The 20,049-nt window shown below is 44.2% G+C and overlaps 1 protein-coding gene across 3 annotated transcripts in view; it reads right to left on the bottom strand.

Annotated features, from left to right (window-relative positions):
- Nucleotides 1-20,049, bottom strand: part of LOC148076031 (membrane-associated phosphatidylinositol transfer protein 3-like) — a 102,833-nt gene that overhangs the window by 50,554 nt on the left and 32,230 nt on the right. The gene's annotated exons all lie outside the window — the stretch shown is intronic.

Genomic DNA, 20,049 nt, shown 5'->3' with positions numbered 1-20,049 from the left:
AAGTACCAGAATACCAAGAAGTACACCCAATTACTGTTTCTTGGTTTCATTGCTCAAGGTGAGTGGCCTTTTCAAAGTTGCGTTCACAACAAATAACCACAAGGATTTATGTATTTAGTACAGCTATTTTGGTTTTCAATTTGGGTATCAATTTTACATCTGTTTTTATGGTTATCTTACAGTCAAATACAAGTTTGGGCTTCCTGATGCTATCAAACTTGATGCTTTTGATGAAACCTACTAGGGCTTAACGATTATTGAAAAAAAATGATTGCGATTATTTTTCTCAATATTGCGAATGCGATATCATATGCAATATTTTTTTTTTCCATGCATTCCTTCTCTTGCACAAGTAATTAGACATAAATAACATTGCTTACTATAAGGCAATTGTAAAAAATAAATGCAAATAAATCATGAATTCTTATGAAATTTAGTAACTTTAATTATACATTTATAATTACAATTATAATTTAACATTCACAGCAAAATAAAAAAAATCCTTCCAAAAGAGTGTACACAAGTTTTAAAAATCACACAATAACAACAATAGCGCAAGCCAGAGTAGTGCAGACAAAAATGTAAAAACAAAGATTTAAAAATGAAACAATATAAGCATATGGACTGAACTTCTTAAACAAGGTCTACACTTAAATTCACCGTCTATAAATAAACAATTAAAATATAAATATAAAAAAAATAACTGCTCTTCAGTCAATAAAACCAGAAATGCTAAAGTGCACACATAAGTTAAAATGAGGATGGAACTGCAAAGAGGAATGATTCTTCAGTACAGTTAATCATCTTATAGTTTTTTTGCAAGGAAAAGCAGCATGTTAACCTTTGCTGGTTTTAGTGAAGAGCAGATGCAAATCCCTATATTCCCTTCTATACTAAAAAGACGCTCTGAGGGAGCACTTGTGGCGGGGACAAAGGTTGTGTACATTGAGGACTCTGAGTATTTTCAGTACAAGACCTCTTCTCCTAAAAAATGATAAATAATACAATTAGTACACAAGTCAACAATCATCACAATAAAGGGATCATTTTTACTAACTTGGCTGTATGCACATCTGGCAGACTGCATAATTTCTGTCTTCAGTCTGGTCTTGATGACAGGAATGTTATCTGCAGTAATAAACTGGGTTTTGAACCTGGGGTCCAGAAATTACACAACATCCAAAAGAAACTGGGTGCTGGGGTCTTTGTACTTATCATTGAGGTAGGTGAGCGTTTAAGTTTTAGTTGACCTTGTCAAGTCAGTGTCCACTTGTTGGACATTCAGTGATAAGGTTATGTTCTGGGAGGTTAAGCTCTCTCTGTGCATCATGCATGGCAGCTTTTTTTTCTAGCTGTGGGAGAAGTGTCCCACAACCTTTTTGCAAAGACCTATTGCCCTTACCACTCTATCATCCTGAATCAACCCCTTGGTCTCCACCCAGCTGAATGCTCCTTTAACACCTCCAAGGGAGGTGCCCAGGGGGTATTCTCAAGAGCAGCGGCTCTACTTCGAGTCTCTCCCGAGTGACAGAACTTCAAACCCTATCTCTAAGGGAGACGCCTGCCACCCCTCGAAGGAAACTGATTTCAGCCGATTGTATCCGAGATCTCGTTCTCTCCGTCATGACCCAAAGCTCATGACCGTAGGTGAGGGTGGGGACAAGGCAGAACAAGACCCCAAGATACTTAAACTTCACCACTTGGGGCAAGGGCTCAATCCCAGCCCGGAGAGAACAATCCATCTTTCTCCTGCTGAGAACCATGTCCTCAGATTTAGAGGTGCTCATCCTCATCCCAGCAGCTTCACATTCGGATGCAAACCGATCCAGCAAGAGCTTGAGGTCGCAGCATGATGAAGCCATGAGAACCAAATCATCCGCAAAAAGCAGTGATCGGATCTTCAGGCCACCAAACCACAGACCTTCCCTGCCAGAGCTGTGCCTCGAAATGCTGTCCATGAAAACCAGAAACAGGATTGGAGACAAAGCATATCCCTGACGGGGACCAACTCTCACCGGGAATACATTCGATCTGCATCCAACAATTTGCAGACAACTCCTGCTTACGGGAATACATTGATCAGACGACCCTCAGTAGAGAGCCTCCCGCTCAAAACTCCCGAAGCACCTCCCACAACTTCGCCCTGGGCACTCAGTCGTATGCCTTCTCCAAGTCTAGAAAGCACACGTAGACTGGCAGGTCATACTCCCAGGCACCCTCGAGAGAATGAAGAGTTGGTCCGTAGTTCCACGGCCAGGACAAAACCTGCATTGATCCTCTGTCTGCCGAGTCAGCCAAGACAACCCTTCAGCATTTCTGGGCGAATCTCATCAATTCCTGCAGCTCTGCCACTCTGGAGCTTTCTGACCACCACAGCGACTTCAGCACAAGAGATCAATGAAGCCTGCCCATTGGCCTCCAGCTCTGTCACCACTAGAGAGGGTGGGACATCCAGGTTGAGTAGTTCCTCAAGTACTCTTTCCAACGGCCAACAACATCCTCAGTTCAAGTCAGAAAAATTCCATCCCTACTGTTAACAGCTTGGACACTCTGCTGCTTCCCCCTTCTGAGGTGCTTGACTGTTTTCCAGGAGCGCCTTGGGGCTGACCGAAAGTCTTCCTCCATGGATTCTCCAAAATCCTCACACACCCGCTGTTTAACCTTTGCAACAACCGAACAGCAGCCTTTCGACCTAGGTGGTACTTTGCAACTGCTTCAGGGGTCCGCCAAGACACTAGGTCTCGATAAGACTGCTTCTTCAGTCGGACGGCTTCCATGACATCTGGTGTCCAACAAGATGTCCTTGGGTTATAGCCCCTTGAAACTGATGACCTTCAGCCATGGCGGCTTTGAACACTCAAGTTTGATGTCCACAAACTCCACAGGGATGTCGGAAAAAGCTTCTTGGATGTGTGAGCTGAAAACTCCTCTGACAGCTTTGTCCTCCAGATGTTCCCAGTTCACCCACACTACGCATTTGGGTACATACCTGAGGCTTCCCCAGCCATCAGAGCCAGCTCAAAACCAGATGGTGGTCAATTGACAGTTCTGCCTCTTCACCCGGGTGTCCAGAAATGTGTACAAAATTGATCATTGACCTGCGGTTTAGGTAGCTCTGGCACCAAGTACACTTATGAGTCTCCCTATGTTTGAACATGGTGTTTGTGATGGACAAGCCATGACAAGCACAGAAGTCCAACAACAAACGACCTGTTTGGGTTAAGATCAGGCAAACCGTTCTTCCCAATCACGCCTCTCCAAGTTTCTGTACAAACTACTGTTTGGTGCATATGCACAAACAACAGTCAGAGTTATACCTCTGTTCAGCCTAAGCCGTAGGGAGGGGACCCTCTGATCCAACAGCGCAAACTCCAATATACAGGCGCTCAGCCGGGGGCTTGTGAGTATCCCCACACCCGCCTGCAACTCATACCATGAGCAACACAGGAGTACAGCCTCTATCCAGGAGGTGGGTTCAAAAGCCCACGCTATGCTTGGAGGTGAGCCCAACCAGATCCAACTCGTAACGCTCCATCTCCCGCATCAACTTAGGCACCTTACCCCAAAAAGAGGTGACAACGTTCCACGTCCCCAGAGCCAGCCGATGCAGCCCAGGTCTTATACGCCGAGCGTCCCTGTTTCCACCGCCACCCAGTTGGCAGAGGACCCGACTCCTAAGATGTTTCCCACAGGGGGTGAGCCCATGGGATGACAGGTGGTGAGCCCTTTATTGAATGTCATGTAACATAAAATAATTTAGTTTATTCATACAATCTGACTTGTGTTAAGGTTCAAGTTAATAAACTTTGCATTAGACACAGACACACACACACACACACACACACACAAACTCAAACACACACACATGCACACGCACACCAAAAAACTCCCACACAGCTGACATACTGCTCCTCTTAGGCATTAAACATTCTGAAATGTACGTAATACAGTTTGCAGCATCGCATTTATAAAATCTCATTTTTAATTATCGCGATATAATCGCAAATGCGATTAATCGTTTAGTCCTAAAACAAACACAGTAGTCGAGGAAGAGATATTTTCTGAACTGATAGAGGCCAGTCCAGATTTATGCCTGACAGCACATGACAGAATTAGGTACAGGTAGGTACATTTCTGTTATACATAAATCAATAACGCTTTATAATCTAACTGTATTCCTTTCATCTCATATTTGATTAGTAAAGTAGTTCTTTTTTGTAACTTGATTCTGATCACATGAAATCTATTAACCCTTACTACCCAGCTCAGATACCGGAGCAAGACATCATTCTTGAGATACAGATTGATCCTGGTCCAAATCCAACAACACAAGATGGAATTTCAGAGGAAGGTATACAGTATAAAATTAGTTGTATTCAATGTTCAAGGTCTTTCTGCTTCATAAAATATCAGTTGAGGTGTAATTTCTCTGCTCTGACTACTACAACGAATTAGTTTATCAAAAAAATAATTAAAAAGAAAGATCTGTATCTAATTGCAAAAACAGCTTTGTTTGACCAGTGTCTGGGAAACCACCAAATGCTAGATTTTAGGCATGTCACAGTTATGTTGTTTCTTTTAGACTTTTTTCCTTCAGATCATTCCACATCAACCTCCCTCACGGATACCAACACATCACTTTTTCAAGTGACAATGACCACTCCAGTTGAATAGAACATAGGATTCCCATAGGCAGACGTGCATCCAGGCCAACAACAGAGGTTTCTGAGTCAGAGGCTGCAAAAGAGGTTCTGAAGGGCAGCACATGTAATTTACATTGTTGGATTAGATAGATATTAAGAAAGATTATAGTGGATATTCAAAATACATTGCATTGAATTAACATAGCAAGTAGGTGACTGATTTGTAATGTTGTTTCTAAACGAGGATGCCTTCCGGTAAACATAAGTAGAAGTATGCCCTGGAAATTATAACACTCTTCCCTTTACTAAAGGATCCCTTTTACCCAAAGGCAATGTAAGTTGTGTCTTGTATGTGTTGTGTGTATGTAAAAAAAAAAAAAGATTACTTCCAGAAAACACCTCGGTTTTACTGACAGTGGTTTTGGGATTTTAATTCAAATGATAGCTGATGACAGTTTATCAAAATAGTGTTGACATTCTTATCTTCTAATATTTGTAAACAATGATTCTCAAAACATTTCCACGTTTTTTAGATGTCAAAGTGCTAGTGGGTTGTCCATCTCATTTATTTACACGTTTTTTGCTTGAATGTAAGTACAATACTCTAACCTTTATTAATTTTGTGTATTTATATGCTTATATGATCAGTAGCTGAATCAATACTTCAAGACTTCCTTCTGCAATTTGGAGCTGAAAACAGCCTCCAAGATGCTTGAGAAGTGGGACACAACTTTCATTCATAACCAAGGTTATCAATGAGGCCTGACTCAGTTGAGCTGGGCTGACTTCTAAAAGCTGCTGAGAAACTGACAGAGAACAATGACACCATTAAGCTACTTGATATGATATACTGTATTTTTTTGTGCATTCTAACTTGATACTAAAGTTCTGTTTCACCTAATGTTACTCATCATAGCCTGGGACAGTGACATTGCTTCTCTACTGCTCCTTCTCCATCTCCTGCCACCCCACAGCTGGACTGAAAAGGATCAAGATAAGCTCCAGTGATCCAGTGGACAAAATGTTGCACTTTCAGAAGGTACGCATGTTGGTTTTTTTTTAATCCTGTTTCCGGTATTTTATATGTATTAACTTGATTTGAAATGTGTGGAAAAACACAGTCAAACAAAAGGACTAGACTGAATGTCTTCACATTGACACACACACACACTTTGTCATGACTTGTTAATAACGCAACTTTTCTGGTGTACAGATCCAAGTGAGCAGTTGAAAACTTTACATTGTAAGGTGTTGATGTTATCTTTTTGTTTTCAGTCATGCTGCAGATTGAATGAACACCTTTGTGGAAAAGATGGTAGAAAACCATACATCCTTGCTGTAGGTATAACCAGGAACAGGATTGACACTATACATTTTTATTGTTGTTGACTGTCTGCTGTGCCTAAAGATAATCCTGTAAGAGTTACAGTGGAAAAAGACCTGGAGACTTTTGAAAACCCATTTATTAACTTTAATACTGAAAGTAAATTATTGAATTATTTCAACAAGAAATGGGGTGTTGTGTAAATGGATGCTCTGTATTTTGTGTTCAGAACTCTGCCACCAAAGTTCAACTCTGCCTTGATGAATATTAATTTGATTGCATTGTTTGACATTGAAGATTTGAAAAATATGGATATAAATTTATTCTAGAGCCACTGATTAATGACATCAAAACACTTGAGAGTTGTGGCCTTGATTTGCCATTTTCTGCTGAAAAGGGCCAGGCACCATATGTCAGATAACTCGGGACAACTTGGGTATGCAGGCAATACTGGGATTTACAGAGTCTTTCAGCGGATGTTATTTTTGTCGTTTATATTTGATAGTAAAAGATTATTTACAATGAGAATGACCCCAAGAATGACCCCTTTCTTGCGTAGAAAGGAGCCAATTGTTTGGTTTAAAAAAATAACTCGAGTCTTAACAGCCTACAGTTCTTTAGTGTCAGCCATAATTTTTCTTTGGACATATGCATGACATTCTTGAAGGCGTGGCTCAGTCTGAGCTCTTTCTTTTGGAATATCTCTCAGAAAATGTTTTGTTGAAACCTGACCTGTTTTTATGCCTTTGACCTATAAGGATTAACTTGGACAGTGCTGGCAAAAATATAGGGCTCAATTCCATTAAGACCCTTTGTCTTGTAAGAAACATTCCTCTGCTTTTTGGTGACATCGTACCAGAAGGAAACCAAAACTGTTCTATTTCGTCCCTACTGACCGCCAGAGGCGGTGCTTCAAGCACTGAATGTATCCATCTCGCGCATGCGCAGTTCGAGTTTAATACCAACAAAGTCACCTGTGACCCCTGATGACCCCGGAAGGGGTATAACTTCCGGTGACATCAGAGGATCTGTTCCTTTTCATCTTCTCGCTGCGCAAGTAGCATGTCACCGAGCTAGCTCAAGGACTAGCTCTTTCGTTGCCGGTAGTCACGCGACTTCTGTCGGAGCTGCGAAACTTTCGCCCTCCAGAGACTGCAACGAACTTTCGACCCGGAGAAGTTGTAGCGGTTCGCCGTGGAAACGTCCGGAGATCGTCTTCGTTTGGCTGAGTACCAATTTTCTTTTCATTACAACCTGTTGTGCTCGCCATTGGTTGTATTTTGTTTTATTTCGGTGACGAAGTGGGTTCGCTCCCTCTCCCGACTTTGTACTCTTTATTATATAGCTTTGAATATCAGTACAACCTGCTGTACTCGCCATTGGTTGTATTTGATTTATTTCGGTGACGAAGTGGGTTCGCTCCCTCTCCCGACTTGTACTCTTTATTATATATCTTGAATATCAGTACAACTTGCTGTACTCGCCATTGGTTGTATTTGATTTATTTCGGTGGCTAAGTGGGTTCGCTCCCCCTCCCGACTTTGTACTCTTCATTATATATCTTTGAATATCAGTACAACCTGCTGTACTCGCCATTGGTTGTAGTTGATTTCTTTCGGTGACGAAGTGTGTTCGCTCCCTCTCCCGGCTTTGTATTCTTTGTTTATATATCGGTACAAACTGCCCTTGAGTGCCGGTGCAACTTTTTCACTCTTGGTTCCTTACATTTGTTGGTCAAGACAGTGTTTTCTCTTCCAACATTTGTACTGCTGCCTTCAGCTACCGAAGTGGATTCCTCATATTTGTTGGGGACGACTGCGTATTCGCTTCCTATCCCAGCATTTGTGCTACTTCATCCCACATGTGTAAACACTCGTTGGTGAAGGCTGTGTTTTCGCACCCGCTCCCAGCGTTTGTAATACTTCTCACATACATGTAAACACTCGTTGGTGAAGGCTGTGTTTTCGCACCCGCTCCCAGCGTTTGTATACTCCTCTCATATATGTAAACACTCGTTGGTGAAGGCTGCGCTTTCGCCCCCGCTCCCAGCGTTTGTTGTTTTTCTCTGTGTGGCCTTCGCCTGTTGCTAACATGCTTGGCGGCCACTCCTGCTCGGTCTGTATGGCTTCTCTGCAGCCCGAAGACGGCCACGATATGTGCCCCTCATGCCTTGGTCTCGAGCATCTGAGGGAAGGTCTTTCAGAAGATCCCTGCATGAACTGCAGCTTCATGCGCCGGGGAATAAGGGCTGCCAGACTTGCTGAGGTAGAGCAACTGTTGGGCCTCGTTTCGTTGCCCGAGCAGTTAACCTCAGCCCAGCGGCAGACTCCAGCTCAATCCCGCCGATCTAAACGGCGGGCTGCTGAGACTAGAGGCCCCACTTCTAGGAAGAAGGTTAGAGAGTCCGGACTTGCTTCCAAGGTGGACCAATTAACGGAGGAAGTTGATCAAATGAGATCCTTCTTCCTGGCCTTCAAGTCTGGGACTGGTGAAAGAGAGTTGGGTGATCTTGCTCCTCCTCCAGCCATCTTGGAACCGGAGGAAGATATAATCTCCATGGCAGCTTCAGCCACTGAGTTCGCCGAATATGGAGAGGAGGTGGTACCACAGCGTGTAGCCTCCCACGCCTCTGCGGCGGCCTCCCGTTCTTCAGCCCACAGCTCTACTGTCGGTTCTGGAGACGGCTCTATGGGGGCCATCATTCGTACGGCCCTGGCTCGCCTGCAGTTGGATATCCCGCAGGCTCAGCCAGCTTCGGCCAGTGCCTTTTTCAGACGCGGATCAGCTCCCGTCAACTTTACTGTGCCTCCATCTAACGAATATTTGAGAGAGTTGCATGCATGCTGGAGGGACTCTAGAGCCCTCTCTCGTGCAAACTCAGACGCCCGGACCCTGGCAGCCATGCAGGATGCACCCAAGTTTGGGTTGGGCCGCATACCAGCCGTCGAGCCGGCAATAGCTGCGTTAATTGTCTCACCCGATGAGGCGCTGAGACCGGATGTGAGGTGTCCTCGTTCCCAGTGTCGGGTAACAGATGACCTGCTCTCCAAAACCTATGACGCAGCGGCACGCATGGGACGCATAGGTAATTCTATGTCCCACCTGATGCTTGCTTTATCAGCATCTATACAGGAGACCCCACTGGATGCTTCCGTCCATAATTTCAGCGACGCTTCCCTGCAGGCATTCGCGCTGATGTCTAGAGAGCTGGGGCGGTTGATGTCTACTCTTGTCCAGGCTCGCCGCCAGGTCTGGCTGGCACAATAACCTCTGACAGAGGCATGCAGGAGAACCCTCCGCAGTGTTCCAGTGGAACCGGGGGAACTGTTTGGACCTGCAGCGCTAGAGGCACTTGAACGAACTGTCCAAGCCAGACAGACTCAACAGCAGCTGTCCGGGCTTCGCAGGAGTCGGCCTCCTCCGGGCAGACCTAGGGGATCTTCAGCTCCCCCCCAGCGCCGTTCTCAGCCACAGGCTTACCCCAGAGGCTACCTCAGGTCTCAGCGCCCAAGCCCACAGCCTGCTCAGCAGGCGGCACAGACCTTTCGAGCCCCTGAGCGGCTGCCCTCTAGGCAACCTCAGGCCCCACATACTGTCCGTCGTACCCCCAGAGCCTTTCGAGGCCGGGGGACCCAGCGCTGAGGCATTGGGGTCGGCCGTCGGCTGTTTTTCCCAACAGCAGCTCAGCTATTGGGCTGCTTCCACCCGGGACCCTTGGGTGCTCTCCACCTTGACCAACGGGTACAAGCTTCAGTTCCGACGCCGGCCCCCAACCATTGGCCGGGTCAAGATGACCATCATATGCGACCCGGCAAAAGCCCAAACCCTCACCCAGGAGTTGTCCGTCCTCCTGGACAAGGGTGCAATCGAGCAGATAGATCCCCTGTTACAACCAGGAGGGGTCTACTCGACTTATTTTCTGGTTGCAAAGAGAGATGGCGGACTCCGCCCTATCCTCGACCTAAGGGGAGTCAACAAGTTCCTGAAAGTCTTGAGATTCCACATGCTCAGCCCTGCAGAGGTTCTGCGCACTGTCTCCAGGCAGGAGTGGTTTACTTCAATAGACCTGAAGGATGCTTACTTTCATGTGCCCATAGCACAACACCACAGACGGTTCCTGAGGTTCGCCTTTCAGGGACGTCATTTTCAGTTCAGGGTGCTCCCGTTCGGCCTCTCCCTTTCGCCACGGGTATTTACCAGGGTTGTAATGGCAACCCTTTCGCCCCTGCAGTCGCAGGGCATGAAGATCCTGCCCTACCTAGACGATTGGCTCATCTGTGCTTCGTCCCGGTCTCGGGCGACCCTGGACACCACAAGCCTCCTTTCCCATGTGTCTCGACTAGGTCTCAGGGTGAACTCTACAAAGAGTTGCCTAGTTCCCTCACAGAGGACAATTTTTCTCGGGATAACTCTCGATACAGTTTCAATGAAGGCCTGGCCTTCACCACAGCGGGTGGACGACATCCTCCGCCTCCTTCCCCTCTTTCGCAGGGGCACGTGGTTGCATTACGTGGAGTTCCTACGACTCCTAGGCAAACTGACGGCTGCCGCCACCGTGGTCCCTTTGGGGCTGTTGTCGCTACGCCCCCTTCAGAGGTGGCTGAACGACTTTCATTTGGATGTCAGGTGGCACCGGCACAGGAGACTCAAGGTCTCACACCGTTGCCTTCTTGCTCTGGCTCCATGGAGAGAGAGAGGTTTTCTCCTCCAGGGCGTGCAGATGGGTTTGGTTGCATTCCGCCGAGAGGCCATCACAACAGACGCCTCCCTCTCAGGGTGGGGTGCAGTGTGGCAAAACCGTACAGCCCAGGGGCTGTGGTCTGCTCGAGACTGCTCGGTGCACATCAATGTTCTAGAGCTACGAGCTGTGTATATGGCCCTGCACTACTTTCTCCCCTTCCTGAGAGGGCGACATGTGCTTGTGCGGTCAGACAATGTGTCGACCGTATCGCATATAAACCACCAGGGGGGCACCCGGTCTGCACAGCTGTTGCAAGCATCCCGGGACCTCTTGCTGTGGGCGGCTCCACGCCTGGCCAGCCTAAGAGCAATGTATTTGCCCGGGGACCGGAATCAGGTCGCAGACCTGCTCTCTCGGGGCAAGCCCCCATCGGGGGAATGGCGGCTTCACCCAGAGGTGGTGCTCAATATCTGGGACACATTCGGCAGAGCAGAGGTAGATCTGTTTGCCACAAGGGAGTCGACCCATTGTCCCCTCTGGTTCTCCCTGAAGGAGGAAAGCAGTCCTCTGGGCCAGGATGCTCTTGCGCACGACTGGCCAGAAGGTCTCCTCTACGCTTTTCCCCCAATACCTCTGATATTCTCAACACTGCAGAGGGTCCTCCAGCAGGGTCACAGGCTGCTGTTGGTAGCCCCCTTCTGGCCAGGGAGAACATGGTTTCCACTGCTGCGCAGGCTCTGCCGCAGCTCACCATGGCGCCTCCCCGACAGGAACGATCTCCTGTCTCAGCTAGAGGGCCAGATTTGGCATCCCGACCCTCTTCGCCTGCAACTATGGGTCTGGCCGCTGCAGGGCCCAACCCGCTTCTGACGCAGTGTTCAGATGCTGTCTGCGACACTATACTAAATGCCAGGGCGCCTTCTACACGGCTGCAGTATGCAAATAGGTGGCAACTGTTTACTGCATGGTGTTCAGACAGGGGTGAGGACCCTGTGCACTGTTCAGTCCCAAAGATTCTGGAGTTCCTCCAGTCACTATTGGACAGTGGCCGGTCTCCTGCCACACTGAGGGTATACGCAGCAGCCATTTCCTCTCAACATGCTCGGGTAGATGATAACACAGTGGGGTCCCACAGACTGGTGTCCCTCTTTCTAAAGGGCGCGTGGCGATTACGCCCCCCACGCACACAGCGCGCCCCAGCATGGGATTTGCACCTGGTGCTCGACGCTTTGTGTCTGCCTCCCTTTGAACCCCTGGCTCAGACAGAGCTGAAGTGGGTTTCTGCTAAGACTGCTTTTCTCCTTGCCATCGCTTCAGCGAAGCGTGTTGGGGAACTACATGCCCTGTCTGTGAGTGAGTCATGTCTGCGGTGGAGCTCAGACGGCTCAGGGGTTACCCTCTGGCCAAATATGGCTTTTCTCCCAAAGGTTCTGTCACTATCGAGCCTCAACCGTCCCATTCAAGTGGCACAATTTATTCCCCCGGAAGGGGAAGACAGGTTGGGACTGCTGTGCCCTGTGCGGGCTCTAAGAACCTATATAGCTGCAACCGCAAGTATAAGACGGTCGGACCAGCTCTTCATTTGCTATGGTGGCCCTAGGAAAGGCTCTGCTCTTTCCAAACAGCGACTGTCTCACTGGATCGTGGATGTGATTACCCACGCATATAAAGGAAGTGGTCACCCCCTGCCATTCGGGGTGAGGTGCCACTCTACCAGAGCGATGTCTACGTCATGGGCAGCCCTACGCGGGGTACCCCTGGAGGACATCTGTGAGGCAGCATCTTGGGCCTCACCAAGCACTTTTTTCAGGTTCTATCGGGTGAACGTCACCACTCCTCATCCATTAGGTGTGGTCCTGTTGCCCGACTCTGTTGCTTCCCCTCAATGAGGTACGTACTGTGATTCTTTGTGACCTTGTTGTTATGGGTCATCCAGTGCTTGAAGCACCGCCTCTGGCGGTCAGTAGGGACGAAATAGAACGAAAGTTACGTATGTAACTACGGTTCTATGAGTCCCGGATGACCGCCAGAGCGTTCTGTCACTCAGAATCCTTGTGTTTTCGCGAGAAGATTCTGCAGGAACAGATCCTCTGATGTCACCGGAAGTTATACCACTTCCGGGGTCATCAGGGGTCACAGGTGACTTTGTTGGTATTAAACTCGAACTGCGCATGCGCGAGATGGATACATTCAGTGCTTGAAGCACCGCCTCTGGCGGTCATCCGGGACTCATAGAACCGTAGTTACATACGTAACTTTCGTTCTTGCTGCTGCTTTTACTGCAAATAATTAATTTTATATTTTCTCCATTGGTTACACTTGGCATGACTGTACTTCTTAAGCATTTGATAATGGAACACCATGAGTTGTTCAAAGCACTGTATCCTGATTGAAACCTGTACTTCTTAAGCATTTGATAATGGAACACCATGAGTTGTTCAAAGCACTGTATCCTGATTGAAACCTGACTCCGAAACATCACTTTATGATACAATACCCATCTTGTATCCGAAAAATTGGAACACGTTTACATATGAGGAGCATGAGATGTGAGGCTTAACACAGGATTTTAAAAAATCCTCTTCTAAATAAACCTCAAAAACATCACAAAATCTCTTCCAAAATCATCAAATGTCTTGCATGTCCTTGGGAGACATCACATTCAAAAGGTATTGAGAATGGACCAAAGAAATCTATTAATGTGGACAATGAGGATTATGGAGATGTGTTGGCTAAAGACATGTTGAGTCTGTATCGCAAGACATCAATGCAACTAACTGGGTTACAATCAGTGGGACAGAGTACAGGGCAGGACTAATAATTTCCAGTGAGATTGAACATGACATGTCTGTGTTTTGCAGAATAGAAAAAAATATTGTTGTTGACAGTGTTATCTGCTTCCTTGTAAACAAACTTGTGGTTGACCATTTTAATGAACAATTTGATACGTACAAAGTATTTGAAAGTAATGACAGAGATGTTGTTAAAGCAGATGGCCTTGTGCTCAATAAGCCCTTTGACTTTCTAAGTGCTTGTGGTGGAGATGAGAGCCAATATATTGTGCCATCAATTTCTTTGTAATTGTTTAACTTGTGCCTGATCTGTCTGTGCCTGATCTTATCGTGCTAATGCCTGTGTTGCTGGGAAGTTGTCTTTTTTTTTGTTTTTTTTTGTACAGTATGTACAGTATGTATGTTTGAATGATGATATTACTTGATCGCTGTTGCTGGTCACACATTTAAAATTATGATAACTTTCTGTAGCCTAGCAGGTGACTACATTTCAGATTGGGTGACATAAGTTTAATATACACTTTAATAAAATAACACTGCATGTTACAATTAACACTCATTGTGAAAGGAAATAACACAATTTCAGCGTTAAAAATACTCTTATGTGTCAAAAATAACACTGTGTATGCTAAAAATGTAACACTTTTAAAAGTGTAATTTTAACTCAAATCTGTAGGAACTATACAAACTCAGAAAAAGTGTTAAAAATGAACACTGTGGGAGTTTAATTAACACCACCGATTTTTCTGTGTTCCCTAGCTCATGACGGAAGGTACATTTAACAAGTATTGGATTATCACTAAAACAATGAGGCAAGAAAAAAAAATTTGATTGAACAAAAGCAGAAAAACTAGATAAAGAGAATCAAGATTGAAATGTACTGGTTCATGTAATTCATAATGCGACTACAAAAGAACTCTGTAGGCACACAAAAGCCATATAATGGTGTCAGAACAGATCCTTGTGTGAGAAGACGGATGAGCTAAGATCAAATATAGATAGCGACCAGCGTTTGATCATTCAAGCAGATGCAGTTCAGTTGAAACAATTACTTGTGTTTCCATTCGTGTGACTCGCATCTATTGAGAGCAAAATTGTTTACTTTGCCAGTGACTCGTGCTGAGAGGAATGTATTAAGATATCGTGCGGAAATAAAGACAGCATGATGAATCGATTTGAGGGGGATGTTAGTATGGAAGTGATGCGATGAGTGATTAATCTGGGCTGAGAAAGACGCTTGAATGGTGAGAACAAAGAAGGAGAAGGAGCAATACTGGTATGAAATATTGTGTTATGAAACACAGACATCAGCCAACACAAAATCTGATCAAAACCTGCTTGAAGTCACAACAAGTGACAGAAGTATATACCTGTATGATCCAAGATAAGCATTCGTCTGGAACCATTAAAATGAGCTTCACTTTATTGATGAGATCAATTACTTGATCCAAAACTCATTTTAGCAGTAGAGGAAAGAGAATTTATAACACAGTCCATTTCCATGAAAAATGCAGACAAAGTAAACAACTAAATATATATATCACTTTGATAACTCATATTTTGAGTATAACTTAACATAGAAGGAAATAAGAAACATAAGAAAGATAAGAAATCCCTCTCTGCCATTTACAACTAGCTAGTTTAGAGCTTGCAAAGATGAAAAACATGAAACTGGGGATTAAATAATAATGGCGAACAGTTGTTGATAAGTGAAAATATACTGCGTACAGATAAAATCATAAAACTTACTGTGTACAGAATTTGGATTACCGTAAATTCCGGACTACAAGCCGCTACTTTTTTCCTACACTTTAAACACTGCGGTTTATACTACGGTGCGGCTTGTTCTTTTTATTTTCGTGGCGGGAAAAACATTTTGCTCAGCAACAGTAGACCAATAGAATGAATGAGTAACTTTGTGTCAGCAGCTCCCTCCCAACTACGAGAAACTTACTTCATTCCGCACATTCACTCAAACAAAGATAGCGGAGAATTCCATCGGGCCAGATGAAATCATAAATATGGATGAAGTACCTCTGACGTTTTGTAACGGACCTTCTCACATAACTCCTCGAGAGATCGTCACACACACATTCTTCATGGGGCGGAGCTCTGGTGCGGACTTGGTGACGCTCCAGAGTGACAGCATTAATTATAACAACACTGACCACACATGAAGCCGTTATAGAAGTTAATCAAAATATATTTACTTAATAACATTTAACAAAAAGCGCTCCTTAAAGGAGGATCAATCAAACATGAACAAAACAACGAACACCCAAGACACCCCACAGTCAAATCCCCGCGATCAGTGTCCAATGTTCAAGTCCATTATTGTCCAGAAAAAAGGCTGCGTTACGTGAATCCTAGGTGAAGCGCAGAGACGCAGGACGGCCCGCCGTGAAGTCGCGTTTATCCGCGCAATCACTGCGTTACAATCAGGTGGAAAAAAGCAAACTACTCATCTGTGTTGCCGGCGTGATGAAGAAATAATTCCCCGGTTGAAGGACACGGACAGTTTGTCCACCTGCCTCGTGCTTTTGTCGCTGGTTCCTCGGACTGTAAATATCTGAACAATGCTTAAGAAGAATAACACAGTGCTTTATTTATTTAAGTGTAAGAAATGGACGTGAATTACCGGTAGTTCATTTTTTTGGCTGTTTAAACCTGCAGCTTAAAATCCGGTGCGGCTTGTATAATTACAAAATTGATTTTCTTTCTAAAATTTGAGCATGCGGCTTTTAATCGGGTGCGCTCTGTAGTCCGGAATTTACGGTAGTTTTTAGTTTGATTTCAGAGCACGGGCGTATGATTCCCTTTTTTCAGGTAAATTAATTAGTAAATAACCACATATTTCAACAAAGGCAACAAGGTTTTCAGGAACAGAAAGGTTCGATGGATCCCCAGCAACTCAATCTGTCTGACATAAAGACGAACTGAAACAGAGTCATCAGCCTAAAGGGATGCAGATAAAGAGATGACAAAATCCTAGTTTGGGGAATGTGGACAGATAAGCCTTGTTACACAGGGAGCGATTAGTGCTTTGAAACGTCAACGTTATTGTTTCTCTCAATTTTATTGGGACAATAACCTCCAAACATGCACATCTTGTTGAACAGTAAATTTTAGACACAATTGCCAAACAAAGGAGAGTCAAGCCGCTAATGAGCAAGGAAATCCCCTCAGGAAGAGAACTTGAGAGAATGGATTTGATGGAACAAACAAAAATCAAATTAATAATTTTTGTTTTTCTGCTCCTGTGTGCTCTGGAATTGCATTGAATTTTATAATACACACTTTTTTTCTCCATCCAGTGTGACCGAGACATTACCATTCAATATAATGGCAAAAAAGGTGAGCATTGAAAAGTAAAAAGCTTCATAAAGGGCAGAAGATATTCTCAGCATCATCTAGTCACACAGACATGTGACATAAACACCAGTAGCTGAGTTTACATCAACCAATTTCTTTTGAATAAATGCTTGATCTGAATAGATATGCTGCACTACAACACCTCTTTCGGAATGAAATTTCAATAAGGTCAGAATTCATGTTGAAACTCACTTAGAAAGTACATCGCTGGGCTTAAACAAAAAAAAGAAAAAAAAACGATTGTGATTGCTTGTTGTCTAAGTTACACTTAATGGTGAATAAGCCTAATGCTGTAAAGATGGGGCATCCTTACTCATAATACCTGTGGATCCATTCAATACAAACATAACAAACAGAGATAACTGGATTATTTGATGGTTCCCATCACTCCTTTCAAAGAATGGTTAGACTTCTGAAAGGCAAGTCTTCCACCAATGGATCAAACTGTTCTTTTCGGCGGAGACCAACGACATTTGACTCCCAGTGTCAGGAAAGAAATAAGGTAAAGAATGAGGAATGAGACATCCGTGCTCTTCCGACCTTCCTGGCAAAAATATGATTGATTGTGTAAGGATCTCGGCTCTACCTCGGACTCTGTTTCCTATTAGTCTTCACTAACAGACTTATGAAGCACTCTGTATGTAGCAGGGGAGGTGAAAACAAGTGGGAGTCTTCCTTTATCTGCTCCTAATAAATCTTTAAATCAATTCTAACCGATGGAATAAATTCAATATTCATAGATATTCCATTTTCCTACTGCCGTCATCAGCAGCAGCCTGACTGAACCAGGAAGCAGAGCTCTATCTCTGCATGAGAGATCTCAATACTTTCTCTCCCATACGTGTTATTCTCATAGTTATCTGTACAACATTTTGTCACAATTGTATCACATGAGACGTGACTGAAGTGTAAATAAGCCTGTCACAGACTCTTTTATATTACAAGGGATAGACATTCATTATTTCAAGTGAAAAGATTCAAACATTAATTAGTGCTTTTCTAATCACAAATTATTTTTTAAAATGCTGTCCATGATGATACCAGTGTTTAATCCAAGCCCGCAGACTAGAGGCCAGCTTTTGAAGCACTGGTCGGTCCAATATTGCAGGTCTCTACCTCCTTTAAGTGACATGTGTCTGCAGTCACTTGCAGCAGAGTTTCGATGCTCACTGAGGGCACTTGACTGGTGAAGTAGTGCTGCTCTGTGGAGCAGCTGCAGAGGCTCATAGCTTCAACATAGAAAGGTGAAAGGCATTCAAATATAAGAAATCAGGTCAGTTCATGAAAAGGTATTTTTTCACGTGATTTAATAAGGATTAAAAAAATATCTCAGTGAAAAGAGGGAAGGGAGGGGAGTTGAACTATGACATTTGAAGAGAAGAGCACTGCGGTCACTTCACTACTCCCCAAGGCTGTGACTCACCTTTACATCGTCGCTGTAGAGTGAACCAAATCTGCCTATATCTGATAGATATTCATCACTTCCTGGGTTTCTCAGACATAAAGCCTGCCCAGCAGCCCATATGATGATATTCCAAGACCATAGAGGGACTCCCATCATTGTACAACGTCAGATGGTTAAGAAAATTAGGTCATCACATCCTTTCAGACTATCCTAAACACAATTCAAATAAAAATGTATCAAAGGGCCAGCTTTAAAATATCCATTGTGTATCTTCAGAGTTTTTTTTTTATGAAAATATGTGGACTTTTCAAAGCCCTCATTTTTCAAAACAAAAGAAAACAATAAGGTCCAACCCAAACAATGAAACATCCTCACAGAGAGAGGCACGGAGGGTTGAGATGACCAGCTTCAAAAGAAGCTTTGTTAAGTCTAAAACAGGATTACAGCTCGGCTGGTGATGAATCATTGTTAGCCAACTTGGCCAGTGGCTAATGCTGGTATAATATTGAATATTTCAGTCAGTTTTGATGCTCCCTTACTGGGTCTAAAACTGCTGTGCTGATGTAAGGCTTTCCTTAAGCATCAAAACAACTATTAAGAGTGGACGTTAACAGCCGAGCGCCTCTCAAGTCATTACTTTGTCAGAAGGATGTAAAATATTCAGCACACCCTATTGGTTATCCCCACATGACTAAGCAGAACATCTCAGCTGGAGCTGCATCTTTTATCTCCGCAGGATCAGAGAACATCTCTCCAAATCACAGCGATTTTAAGCGTCTGCCAAAGCACACAGTCGACCTTTACAACAAGAACCACTCCATTTATCAGTGATCAAAACCAACAGCAGAAGCCTTCCTTTCGGCAAACAGGATTAAACTGCTGTTAAACACTAGAAACTACAAGCATATTGATTTTGGTAAGAAAATGATCAAAGAATAAATGCTGTTGACTGAATTTGTTTGTGGGGCATAATCACAACCTTCATATTCGTATATTCGCATATCTCTGTAGCTGTGAAACTGTGCGACCTTAAGCTAAATAACAATTAACATAGTGGATCGACCTCCTGCTGTGAACCATGAGCACATAATTAAAGAGATTATTTTTATATTGTGCAATTGCTAATGAGAGCAAGAAGCCTGGTAAATGTGCAACAAACAAAACAGCAATAATCAATATCCAGCAAAAATGTTATAAAATATACGTACATACATAACAAAAATGACTACAGACCACACCGAGTAGGTATTGATCAAAAATAAACAATAGTCGCTCACCCTATTCAAATATCACTCATCATAATGTAGACTAAGGGGTTGGATTATTTTCTTTGTCTAAAAGACACATGTAAAAAATATCCAATTATCTCCATACTCTTTGTATGTAATGTCAGGAACAGTGTGTAGTGCCAAAATGAACAAGGTTGTGGGTACAAACAGCCAAAATTCGAAAGGGTGGCTGGGCTCTCTCTTAGAGATAGGGTGAGAAGCACGGTGAGAGCAGTCAGTTGAGGTTTCTTGGGCATCTATGGTCTAGGGCAGGGGTAGGCAACCTGGTCCAGAAAGAGCCGCAGTGGGTGCAGGTTTTCGTTCCAACCATTCAAGAGGACACATTTTGACCAATCAGGTGTGTTAGGAGTGTAATCAGTTGATTGTCAGTCTGGTGTTGCTTGTTCAGCTGAAACCTCATTGGTTAAACTGTATATGCTTGATCGGTTGGAACAAAAACCTGCACCCACTGCGGCTCTTTCTGGACCAGGTTGCCTACCCCTGGTCTAGGGTCACACATAACCTTGAAAGGTAATATATAAATAAATTGTACTTTTTAGTTAC

Source organism: Callionymus lyra, chromosome 7 (assembly GCF_982586985.1).
Source record: "Callionymus lyra chromosome 7, fCalLyr1.hap1.1, whole genome shotgun sequence".
Lineage (NCBI taxonomy): Eukaryota > Metazoa > Chordata > Actinopteri > Syngnathiformes > Callionymidae > Callionymus > Callionymus lyra.
The sequence above is the reverse complement of the archived record's forward strand: the minus strand, read 5'-3'. Positions and strand labels throughout refer to the sequence as shown.